The sequence below is a fragment of the Periplaneta americana genome, chromosome 12 (genome assembly GCF_040183065.1).
Source record: "Periplaneta americana isolate PAMFEO1 chromosome 12, P.americana_PAMFEO1_priV1, whole genome shotgun sequence".
NCBI lineage: Eukaryota > Metazoa > Arthropoda > Insecta > Blattodea > Blattidae > Periplaneta > Periplaneta americana.
Genome location: NC_091128.1, coordinates 8,697,585 through 8,711,420, shown reverse-complemented (window position 1 = coordinate 8,711,420; position 13,836 = coordinate 8,697,585).

The window sequence follows — 13,836 nt, the reverse complement described above, 5'->3', positions numbered from 1 at the left end:
TTAACCAGCGTATATTCTGCAGTTAATTCTCATTTAACAAATTTAAGGGTCGAATTATGGCTTTCTCCTGATAAAGGCAAAGTTCTTCAAAACATACAAAACAAACCTAATGATTTACAAATGTTCCACAACATTTCCAGACACATACAAACTTTCTTAGCAAGAGCCAGGACAGGCCATATTATCACTCAGAAGTATCTTCACCGCTTTAATCTTGTTGACTCTAGTAGTTGTTGCTAGTGCAACAATAACGAAGAAGACTTGGAACATATCCTCTTAAACTGTCCTGTCACAAACATCCATAGAACTAATCTAAAATTTGCAATCCCTGTAACCTTGGACAATTCTCTCCAATATATACTGAATACACATCTTTGGAATTTGGCCGCCAGGGGCGTATTTTGCGGACTACCGAGGCTACCGGCGGTAGCCCAAGGAAATTACAAAAGAAAAAGTTTATAATATAACATAATGTAATAATTTTGTATTATTAGTTTTACCACAGTAATTAAAATTAAAGTAATTGTTAGATTTATATGCGCTCTCTGCTCTCGAAAAGAAACAAGTTGTCAAGGCGGCATCACTGGAGAAACCGCTTGCTACGTGAGGTAGCTGTGACCGTACCGCGCACTCTGTCCGGTCGCACAACTGCCCGTCCCCCCGCTCTCTGTTTCCATCGTGAAGGCCGGGTGAGTTGCCGCTCTCGTGATCGGTTTCTTCGCAGGTGCGAAGCAACAATACGCTTAGCATGCCAGCTCATGAATGTAATTGTGTTCTTGTAGTGCAGTATTTTAAATTTGTGATTTGTTCGAGTGTCTAAGAGTTATATTAATTGTGAATTATTAAGTTTTTAATTTCCCAATTAAGTGATATTGTGAAAAATATGGCAGAACAAGTTTCTGGAGAGGTTTGTGTTGAAAATGACTGTGTAATAGAAGGTTTATTAAAAGTGCCTTTTAACCGTCGTACATACAACGAGGAAGTTGAAATTGTGAAAATGGAAAGACCAACTCCTGAGTTAAATTTGTCCATGGACGTAAAAGAAAAACAGCGTGAGTACACACGCCATTTCACTTCAACATCATATGGTAAGTGGAATTGGTTGTGTGGTAGTTCTAAACTGTCTAAACTATTTTGCTGGCCATGTTTGTTATTTAGTCGTGAAACTAATATGTGGTCAAAAGAGGGTTTTCTAATATCAACTCCCTTCGAACAGCAGTCCTAAAACACGACAAATCAAAAGCTCATATTTGTAGTAGCATGAACTTTACAAACTTTGGGAAGACAAGAATTGATTTACAGCTAGATAAGCAGAAAGCTCTACATATCAACCAACACAATGCTCCTGTGGAAAAAAAATCGGGAGATTTTACTGCATCTTATTAACGCAGTCTGCTTTCTAGGAAAACAAGAATTGGCTTTTCGGGATTATAATGAGAGTGTGGGATCAGACAATAGAGGAAATTATATTGAATATTTAAGTTCCTTAAGTGAATTTGACCATTTACTGGCCAATCATTTTGAGAGTTCAACAGTATTTCGTGGTACTTCTCCCGCAATTCATAATGACTTAATATTTGCTATAAGTGGGGTTATGATAAAGAACATAAAATCTGAAATAGAAGAAGCACCTTTTGCGGCCATTGTTGTTGATGAAACAAGTGACTGCTCTAATCAGAGTCAATTGTCCACTGTTTTAAGATACGTTGATAGTACTGCCAATGTTCAAGAACGGTTTATAGGATTCACAAATGTCAGTTCGGGCAAAACTGCTGCTGTTTGGTTTCAGCATGTGGAAGGTGTTATAGCAGAATACAATATCGGCAATAAGTTAATTGCACAGACATACAATGGTGCTTCAGTTATGGCGGGAAATATTAATGGCTTAAAAACAAAAGTTCAAGGAAAGTATCCTCAAGCACTATTTGTCCATTGTTACAGCCATGTTCTCAATTTAGTTTTGCAACAAACTACTTCATCCATTCCAGAATGCCGCATTTTTTTTTTTCAAAACACTGTCGGGTTTAGCTGCATTTTTCTCATCATCTCCTAAAAGATCAGAAAAACTCAAGAATTTATGAAAAAGAAACTCCCAAAAGTAGCACCAATTACATGCATTTTTACATCTCGGCTTGTAAATACAGTAAAGTAATACAGAGAACAACTGACTGCTTTCTTTGAAAATATCATTTGTAATGACTCTGAAGAAAACTGGGTTGATGATGTAATTGTCAGGCTCAAGGATATATTTTGTATTTTTTTCACACAGTTTCAGAATATATTTCTTCTTGAAGTCAATGCTAGAGTGTTCGCACATACAGATTTGCTCTACAATATTCTTCAGACAAAAAGTCTAGACATAGCTTACTGCTTGCAAGAGGTATCAAAGTTAAAAAATACTATATTCGAGTTCAGACGTAGTGGGTTTCCGTCCATATGGAGTAATATGGAAAATGAAAATTCTTCAGCCAATACAATGGAACCACCATTAAAGCGAAGAAAAGGAGATGATGAATTGAAATACAGGCAGCTGTACTACAGCATACTAGATCGTATGCACATGGAAATTACTGACAGATTTTCTGATTATGAAAAGCTTCAATTCACATATCTTCTAGATTCTCAAAAATTATCTGCTTATAGTGAAAACTTCCCGAATGAGGCACTAAACAAATTATTTCAGTGCTATAACAGTCACTTTGATCAAGTATGTTTGAAAAATGAATTAAGTGTAATATATTCAGCAGAGTTCTTTGATTTTTCGAACAAACCTATCCATGAAATATTATCTGCCATATATGGAAACCAGCTGAACCAAGTTATTCCTGAAGTCCTTAAATTGGCAACATTAATTGTGACAATACCAGCTACGTCAGCATCTTTAGAAAGAACATTTTCTGCGTTGAAGAGAATAAAATCCTACTGTAGATCATCTCATACATAAGAACGTTTATCCGGCTTGGCACTGATGTCCATTGAAAAGTCATTTCTACAGAAACTTCGCAAGTGGCCCAACTGTAATTTCAATGACGAAGTCATCAAAGTATTTTCGTCCCAATCAAGACGTCTGGAATTCATATATAAATAGGTAAGGAATTTTATTATAGGGACTTTAAAATATATTTTGTGTAATAATAGGGTCAGTGGTAGCCCAGGCCCTTAAACCAGTATACGCCACTGGTGGCCGCTGAGATATACAACCAGCATCGTGCTTTTTACCCATCATTTGTAAGAAGAGGAAATTCATAATGAAACATAGTGGAACACATGTTGTCAGCAAATAGCTGGATACACTACGAAGATAGATAGAGACAAAAGACTAGAAATGATGTGTGAAATGTTCAAAACAGACATGTGTCGACCATTTGAGGAATATCTGTGTAAATTGCTTGTAAATAACTAGGTACTGCAAAGACATGTCTGCAGAAAGCATTCAGGACTAAAGACTTTTGAAGGATAATCTAAGAAAAATAGGACAATAGGACACAAGCTATTAAGGTATTGTTGTAAAGAAAGATTTTCAGAACAAGGCAAGGATTATAAACGTGTTTCCAGTGTTAATTTTGTAGGTAAATGTAGAAAGCATTTGAAATTTACACATAAATAATTGAACGGGTGAATGGAATAAGGTTAACATTCCTTAAAATGGTTTTACTCTATACAGTGATGACCATAATATGAGTCTTTATTCATCCTTATCACTGTCTGTTGCATTTGAAGTTGAATATTTAAGTATGTCTTCATAGAGTGACTTGTACTCATCAGGTGTGTAGTGCGTGACTTTTGAGATGTGCTCTAACTTTTTGATGTTGATTCCAAGTTTCCCAATATATGCTGCAGTAGTGGGGAGCTCTACATGATCTTGTTCCTTCAACCTGAATGTTCCATGGTGCAAACCATCAATGTACTCTGAAGCCTCGACACAGTATTTCATCTTCTGAGTGAATATAAGTTGCCTGTACTTCCTGATGTTGAATATCAGGTTTTTATTCTCAATATCTTTACATGTTTTCTTGAAATATTGTGCCATAGTGAAGTTGAATACCTGGTTGTTTTGAAGCCCCTTTACTTGATATGGGGGGGAAAGGGGGGATTGAGTTTCCTGGCATTTCGAATGTCATCATACTGATTTTGAGAGTAAATCCGATCTAATCTTCGAACTTGTCATTTAATAACTGAAGATGTTCTGTCACATGGCAGAATGTTATGCTTATTCCGCTCAACTAAAGCTTCAGTGCTGGTTTTAATAATGATATGAGAGTGGAATATTCCCCTTTTTACACTCACTCATTGAATAGCTTAAGCAAAAATCTACAAAATGGCTATTTCAGTTTAATTTTCCAATTTTTTTGGAATGTTATCCCTTTTTCACTCACCAGTTCAATTACTGTATCTATTAATTGAAGCGTGCATTGTAAGTGCCAATTTGTAAAGTTTACAGTACAAACAACAAATAGTGCTATACAGTACATACAACGTTGTGGCTTGCACAACCTGAAAGTGCACTACTTTATAACTGGAGCAGCACTTTCTTCATAACCTTTCGTAATATTGTCAAACAGGGCACCTACAAATGATATATGTGAAAAAATAGATTTTCCCGGTTTTGGCACTTATGGAAATGCGCGCTTCAATTATAAATAAACTAATTCTGTTTCAAAACAATTTTTACATTTACTTATAAATAAAATGTGTATACTCCATAGTAACATATTTATGTAACCTGAAAAGCATGTTCAAATTCATTTTCTAAAACAAGAATATAACTTTAGTGACAGCTGTCCCACACACGTCTGAACACGTTATGAAAAAGTACGCGAGTACTGAAGGGTTAAGAACTGAGCTTCTATACGTGATTTTGTGCAAATACTGAAATGCGATTTTTCCTGGAATCTCTCCATATATGCCTTATGGCTAGTCTTCTTCTCTGCCTTTCAAGTAATGCATTAGTATAGATTCCAGGTGTTTCCCTGGTTCTAGAGAACTTCTTCGTTTCATATGTCCTATGTGTTGCCTACATTCCAGGACAGTCCGGAAATTTATTGATTGCCCCTTGTATTTAAAAGCCTAATTTTAATTAAAAATTAACAGTAAGAACTCCTGAACAGAATGTACAAACATGTGCATAGTACACAATCATAGTAATCATCCTCTGTACAATGAAACAATACAAACATTAATTCATGCTGCCAGACTCGAATGTTCTTAGACTAGTAACTAGGATCTGGATTCTTATGTAATTACATATTGCATTCCTTTACTTGTGGACTACTGAAAATTACAAATGTTGGCGATTTGTGGTTCTGATATGGTTATAGTTGAGTTTCATTTTACATATTTTTACATATTCTTAGTAATATTACATATTTTACATATTATGCAAAGAATGTAACATTTTTGTACATATCTATATAATTATTGAGTTTTTTATATTTTTATTAAATTCGTTTTATTTTTCAGAGTACAGTATTGAATTTTCTTTCATATATACTTGTAATTGGAAGCATGCTTCTGTTGGTGGTGGATTAAAAAAAAAATAAATAAATAAAAAAATAAAATAAATAAAAAAATAAATCTTAGTGTCCCTGTCCCATAACACCGCCTGGAGGGCCACCTTTTGTTCTCACCAGAGGTCTGCATTGGACGTTTTCACTCGAGCGCCAAGTAGTTCATAGCATAATCCGATAGGTAGCGCACATGCATGATGGGTAAAATTGTCACGAGCAATAAATCCTCGAACGGTATAAGCCGAGCGTTAGACATTTGTTCTTGTTACAGTGATGAACTGTGTAGTAGCATCATAGATGTTTATCATTTCAAAACTTTGCAGTGTTTAACTAACCTCTCCATAGTACAACTACAAAACTTGCTTTAAAATGTAATATAAATGTTGTAGGTAAATGTTTCCCCCCCCCCCCCAAACAGGAGTGATTTTGTTTTTTCCGCATCTGATAGATGTTATTGGATGTAAATGTAATTATTATAAAAGGAGAACGCAATCACGATAATGCAAGACCCGTATCAAGTTTTCTAGTAATAATAATAATAATAATAATAATAATAATAATAATAATAATAATAATAATAATAATAATAATCTCTAATTAGTGTATCAATCTTTGTGCAGCATGATTATTCGTTTTATTATATTTTCTGTGACGTTATCTGTACTAATATTGTTATTAATCTACTGCTATATCAATAATATTTTGTAAAACATTTCTACATTGTCGCAGTATATAGGCGGAACACTATCTATGGACCTATCATATTATGTATGTGGTAAATCAAATATTGAATAATTATTAATTAGGAATAATAACTGTATATCGAAGTTTTTCATACTATTTCATTTAAAACTTCATGTTCCTGTTTTGGTACGTTCCATTAAACGTTTGTCATAAACGCAGAAAATAAAGCCTTATTTTTACCGTGTGAGGAAAACATATGTGTATCTTATCTGTCGCCTTCCATACAAGATAAGACATGTCAGTGAGATGACCTTGTACTATGCTTCTATTTATTATGAGCGTAGCACGACCGATCGTATCTCACTCGAGGGTGCGACACTCGACCGAGTTCAAGCGAGCGAATTAACTCCAATGCAGCACTCTGGTTCTCACTATAGTACACGATGCTAGTAAAGAGGGAGGGCCTGGAACTGACGTCGTTATATTCTGTTCACAGTTATAGAAAATATTTTACTTCATTTTCTAAAGCTGGCTTAAGAGAGTAATTCTTTTAAAAATAAAAGTAAACATAAAACTGGGGATTCCAGCCTTATATCTGTAAAACACAGTAATTCGCAGTTTGGGTCGGATGTCAGGTAGTCAAAATACCATTCTGTGTGCGACACAAAAATATTTTTCTACGAAATCTTAAGATAAAAGAAAAAGCATAGATTGTAGCAGAGATAATTTGTATTTGCAAGCTATACTATGAGGTGGAAATGGCAAATTTACTTTCCAGGCTGCATACTCGCACTTCAACTGAGCAGATAAATTGTGACGACACTTTTGTGATTTTAATGCATTAATAAATTAATAGTGATTATAAATTACATATTTTATTACATATTTCCCCGATATTTACTACATTTTTATGTACATATTTCGCACTTAGATATTACATAAAAATCCGGGGCCTACTAATAACGACAATGTAACATTGGAGAACAATGAAAAAACACAGGATAAAATAAAATTGAACTAACATAGAAGAGAAAATAAAGTGAGTGTACTTGATATCCATTAAATGGAGTTAGTACACATCCCAAACTTGTATTTTTATTACCAGAAATATATATATATATATATATATATATATATATATATATTAGATATACTGGGTGTTCAGTTCAAAATGTGTTATGGCTCGCTGTATGCCGTCATGTGGCTAGCTGATGAGCCTAGAGAATTCAATCTTCCTACACTTCCGCAGCTCAGGTGTATAATGTAAGAGGCAGAGAAGTTGGCTAGCAAGTACGGCATTCATTCTGAAGAGTACGTGCCGATACGTACGGTAACGCCGGTAGTGGCAGGAATGTGAACTGTTTGGAAATACGTACTGTCGGGATATGGGGAGAGGGTTAAGACGATTACTTACTTATTTGTTGACATTAACTTCGACGGTCAACATGGACACGGAGCATTTGATTTGTGTTATGGAATGTTACCGTACGCAACCGATGATAACAAATACCCTGCGTACGACTTGCCGGCGCAAAACACAGTTCGAAAGAGGTTATGGTAGCACACAGACCGTACAGACGTTGAAGTTATACCGTACACGTTCTCAAGTTCAGATTGAAAAACGCCTTAAATAATAGGCAACTTCTCTAACATATAAGCTGAAACTCGCTTCAAATCGGTGACCCAACAACAGTGACGTCATGACACACTTTGAAATGAACACCCAGTAGAATGTATTCTAAATCCAATAATAATTACGAATATACCGGTGTGACATATCTATCAACATCAACTCCTGATATTATAAATGTATAAAAAAGAATCTGTACAACAGACTACAATACCTGATGCTTGACAATGATCTCGAAACATAAAGCAAGGCATACAGATAAGTAAGGAAAAATTTAGAATTAAAGTATAAGAACATTTTTATTAGGTTAATATAGATGTAAATATTCTCAAACATTCAAAATAGGAAACAGACTTCTATCATACAAAATTCATAATTATAAAGCATATATAAGACGTTTTTGTGAAATGGAAAGAGATTTAAGCAAAAAGAAGAGATGTACAATCATCCAGAAAACACTAAGCACAATTACATATATTCCACCTAATGTCTTCATGACTACAAATTAAATACATCATATTTGCTTGAAATAATAATCTCCATACCGAATTTTGACCGCGTATTGTATACTCGTACATTACAAATTATTTTTCATTCTTCATTTGAATTAGTTGAAATGAAATCAATTAATCCATCTACATAATATATTGTCTGTATATACATCTTGATTACAGAACTTTTAACACTATATCACTTTGGAAAATATATTACTGTACATGTCTTTCACGTGTTAATAAGGTTACATAAAATTTAACACGTGAAAGACATATAATATGCTTTCCAAAGTTGCATGTATTTTAAAGTAAGTGAAATAAGAACAGGAATTCATTGCAACAAAAGAATTAAACATCAATTAAAAGCTAAATAATTATTTCAAATAATTCGTTGCAATTCATGTTAAGGCCTGAGGGAAAACCATCAATAATAATGCATCTTATGATTAATTGGAAAGTTCTATATAAATTACACATTGTGTTGAGATTTTATGCTTCTGACAGTATTTAAGGTAGAATAAAACAAATTTTAACACAAACATGCTAAGAACAACCATTAAGGAAAACGACACGTGTGATAAATCCAAATAAATATCTCAATAAATAACTAAAGAAATAAGTTTTAGAAAAACTGACTTTATGTATGCCTTTTACAAAGGTGCAAAATTATCTTGTGTATGAATTTTCACATTGATTTTTAAGAAAAGGAGATACAATTATTTTATACTTTTAACATACCCTAGCTCTTGAATGAAACAAGGATATACAGAGTGAACTGTGAGGAATGTTATTAATTTCAGAGGGTTATTCTTTGAGATATTTCAAACAAAAAGTTTAACACAATTTTGCTCTCTCTTTTTTTTTTTTTTGTTTCTTCTTCATAGTGTGTTTTGGGAAAGTCATTGATTTAATTTCCAATATGCTCAGTCAGTTTAAGAGAGCAGTGTATTGTGATGATGAAGGATTGAAGGAATTTTACATTTGTCCTTTAACCCTCAAGCAGGAGCGCCAACTTCTGTAACACGAGCAGGTGCGCGGCGCAAATTTGATACCGTTCATTTATTTCACGTATAACTTTTTAAATAATATGTTCTAATGACTTCTTTCTTGTGGAAATAATGTTATTAGTGTTCTAGTCCTTTTGTTGAGGTTCTCCAGTCATTTAGTTCAATTTTCAACAGTTTTATTGAAAGGGAACAAAGAGAATACTTAATAATTTTGAGTATTATCTATTGTAGTTACACATTTTACTTGCAAACATTATCAATTGTTGTACATTTCGTAGCTATTTGTCAATAACAGTTACTACATTAGTGGTACATATCAATAAGTGTTACTTTTTTCTTGATGAAACCTATCAGTTTTCCGCAACACACGAACCTTACCTTAGTTCCCCACACTCCTCACACAATATTATCATTTTTGAATGGTCCCGGCAAACAAACTTTCATGTTTCATTTCATCTGCGTCCACTTATTCTTACTTCTGCCGTAAGGCACGCACCTTCTCCTTTTCTTCATTGGAGGTCCGTCTACATTCTGATGCAATTCTTCTTCTCCGGGTTTATACAACTGTAGAAATGCTTCGATATCTGAATGTAAGGAAAGAGTCATTGACCTCTCAAAGAGCAAGGACTAAATTCTTAAAAAATTCTCTCCGAATAACTGGCCTGTTTTCCAAATTTGCCTTAAATATAAAGTAAATATTGATACCTGCGACATTTACCAAAGCGCTAGTGGCCACCTTCTTGTTACACGTGAAACAGTATAATTGTTGCACATAACTGGTCCACAGTATCCACACCTTCCTTTGTCATGTTGTGATCTAAAATTACTTAGGCTTCTCTGTTTTATTGTCAATCACTCCTTGGTCGTGCATAGTGGACAGAAGTACAACTGATTTGTTGCTCTTCGGAACATAAGAAACGAGTGTAAAATCTTTCTGATAGTCAAATATGCTTGACCCTACCTCCTGATCTTTGTGTGGCAGAAATTGAGGTAGAATTTCCCTTTTATCTTTCCGCAAAGTTCCTATTGTTGTACCCTTTTTCAATAGAGATAAACCTAATAGACAGCTTGTGTACAGTTGTTAGGTTCCTATTGGAATCAGCAAATAGCAGCACCAGTCTCTCTACAATGTCGAGTGGCTTGTTAGAAGCATGGAATGATCCATCAGGTTGTTTTCTACAGTACGCCTCTATGTTTGATGTGAAGAAAGCCTTAGCGTCGCATAGGGCAAAAATTTTAACCCCATACTTAGCGGGTTTGTTGGGAATGTACTGAATAAAATTACACCTACCACGAAACTGTTATAATTTTTCATCAAATTTGATGAATTCGCCAGGATTGTAACACGTTTTGCTGTTCTATGTGAATGAATCAAGTACTATACGAATGGCCGCTAATTTATCAGTTCTGATACTCTCACTTCTTGTGCTTTTGTCGTCGAATCTGATGGATCTGAGAATCTGCAAAAATTTGTCACAACACATACAGGCTCTCAAAATTTGCCAGTTCCATCAGATGCCCACAGTTCTAGCACATTTGTGTGACTTCCTTTCTTAGTCCCTCTCGGGTACAATAAACCAACTAAGGAAGTATTTCACTCCTCGACATTTTGCTAAATCTCCTATCTCTGGTGAAGTCAGTATCAATTTCATTTATTTCAGTAAACAGGTTCGTACAACGAATACTATGATCAAGTATTCCCCTTCGGCCCTGGAGAAATCTTCAATATGTTCTTCTTTTTGGATTTGCTTGATGAGTATGGAGTCTTACGCCACATGGTCACTTTGTCTCGCCCAACATAATAATAATAATAATAATAATAATAATAATAATAATATTATTATTATTATTATTATATTTATTGTAGACTATATAATATAAACTATGCCATATACAATATAAAATATATGAAATATAATATAAAGTATATGATATATAATATAAAATATACAACACGCAATATAAAATATATGACACATAATATAAATTTGACATATAATATAAAATATATAATATAATCTATATACGAAAAGTATATAATATATAGGATACTTATATTTAATGTAATGTACTATATACGCACACGCAGAAACATGAAATTACAAGTACATATGACACTTACATGACCGGGGGCGCGGCGCAGATTTGATCCATCTGCGTCGTCTCTGTTTTAAATGTTAATTACTACATGTGTATTGACATAAAAATGCCAGAAACTCAACTGACATGATTGTTAAGATTCATTTTAAGAATAGATGTAGTGTCGCAATTCTCTGACCATTGTTGCGTCAAAAATTCCAATTATACTGAAGGTGGTATCATAATTGCGCCAGCACCCCTGCTCGAGGGTTAAATGTGCAGAACTTTTATTTGAACAAATGTAACATTTCGTTCTAAAAAGGAATTTTAAAATATTACATTTGTTCAGATAAAATTTCTGCACATTAAAAGAACCAAACTAAAATTCTTTTAATAATTTATTATCATAATCAGACAGCGGAGTTTAGGTCCCTACACAACGACATGACGTCATGTCCCTTCCTTACAGAGGGAGCATAACAATGAGTTCAATTGCCTCCTTGCAACTGATGTACACCTATAGTACAGGCAGAATCAATAGGCGGGTTTTTGGTTTGGTACAGAAACATCTCATTCCACACTTTCTCTAGCAGTTTATGACCTGAACAGAGAGATCTTTCTGTCGCTCCATTCGAATGTTAGTTGTTGACAAGTGCTTATATGTGATACTACTGTGCTACAGTTTGTTCTTAAATACAATATATCTCATAATAAACAGTATTTTTAAACAACTACTAATCATCTGAGTACTGTAATCGCTATCATGTCTCAATCGGGTCCTGATATCAGAAGCCTTACTAAAGGTGTTATTTATCAACTTCACTGTTTCTTGAAAGAACTGTGAGGACATTAAAAATGTCCTGTCATCAATGCAGACAGTCACTGTCAAAGGCCAGTGGCGCTTCTTTACGATCGGTCCAGAGAATTTACGGAAAATGGAGACGAATAGCAATACAGCAATGATCCTATGGAGCCTAATTTTACATATATTTATTTAAAGAATACACGGACAGATGTAGATAACATGGAATTTTACATTTAAATTAATATTTTTTTTTTTTTTTAGATATTGTAACATTTTATTTTATGCTATATTAAGTTGTTTATTTAAGACATTAACAATGGAAAATTGTTTCTTATTTAGATTGTTGAAAACCATTGTTTAGTTAATTTATTTTTTTAGAAATTATTCATGGAATAAGGTAAAGTTCTTAATTGATATGCTAATTATATCTCTGTCAAATGGAGTATTATATTGTAGTCTACTACATATTCTCGACTGCTAAATTTTTAGGAGCTCCAATGTTAGTTATAATTAGGTAAAATACATTACGTTTGGGAATAAAATATTATTAGGATCATAAAATGAAACATTTTTAATAACTTGTCAATAATACATTAACTTGAGTAGATATAACTGTGACTGGCGACTATTTTATCGACTTTTTTCATTGAATATATGCTACTTCAACACTTCTTGTATTGAATTGTTGATGGACTTCAATAATACAGGGGCATAAACAGGACTGAATAAAACTCACTGCATAGAATCAGAATAGTGCTGAGTGCCCAATTTATAAAACGATTTTTTTGTTTCATACTTATTGTGTTATTTATTTTAATAAGCTAAGCATTCGTAAGTGTGCTTTCATTACGAAACTCGTTCATGTTATAATAATATCCATATACCACAATCAGTACACATACATTAATATTTTGTACTTTAATGTTTAATTTTACCATGATTTATGAAGTTGGTAAGTATACTGCATAAACATTATTTAGTATTTACTATTTCAACATAACATTCTGAAAATGCATAAATACAAAGTATTTGTGTAATGCTAAATATTTGATTTATATTAGGTTTACATTACACTTTCATTAGTGAAATGACTTAACTTGCAAAATATTATGATGATAATACTGAGTAAAAAACATAGGCCTTATTTGTAATTACTACAAATCACGTTATTATTTTATTTATTTTCTAAGTTTTCCTGCAGTGAAAAAGTATCAATGGAGTTATTTGGAACAGGACCATACACCAAGCAGATTCTGAGGGGTGTAGGAGTCGGGGTAGAGACCCGCCGATTTCTTCTGCCCCTAGTATAGTGTTGAGTATCAGGACCAAAAATCCTCTGTCTAATCATAATTAAAGGTAGGAAGCTCGTACCAAAACACAGATTTCAGGTTGAGTGCAGCCACACATATAGATCACGCAGGCTCTATTGCACTACTTGTCTTCTGTGTATAGTATAATCTGTTCACATAACCAACTCACAGTATATCCTTAAGAGTGGAATGATGACTGTCATAACTACATTACAGGAATATGCACAGTAGAGTTGTGCAGTTTAGTGAGCGGTTTTTAACATTAAATCTTCCAATCACACGAAGTTGAATGAACACTTGAAGATTCACTGGTAATCATA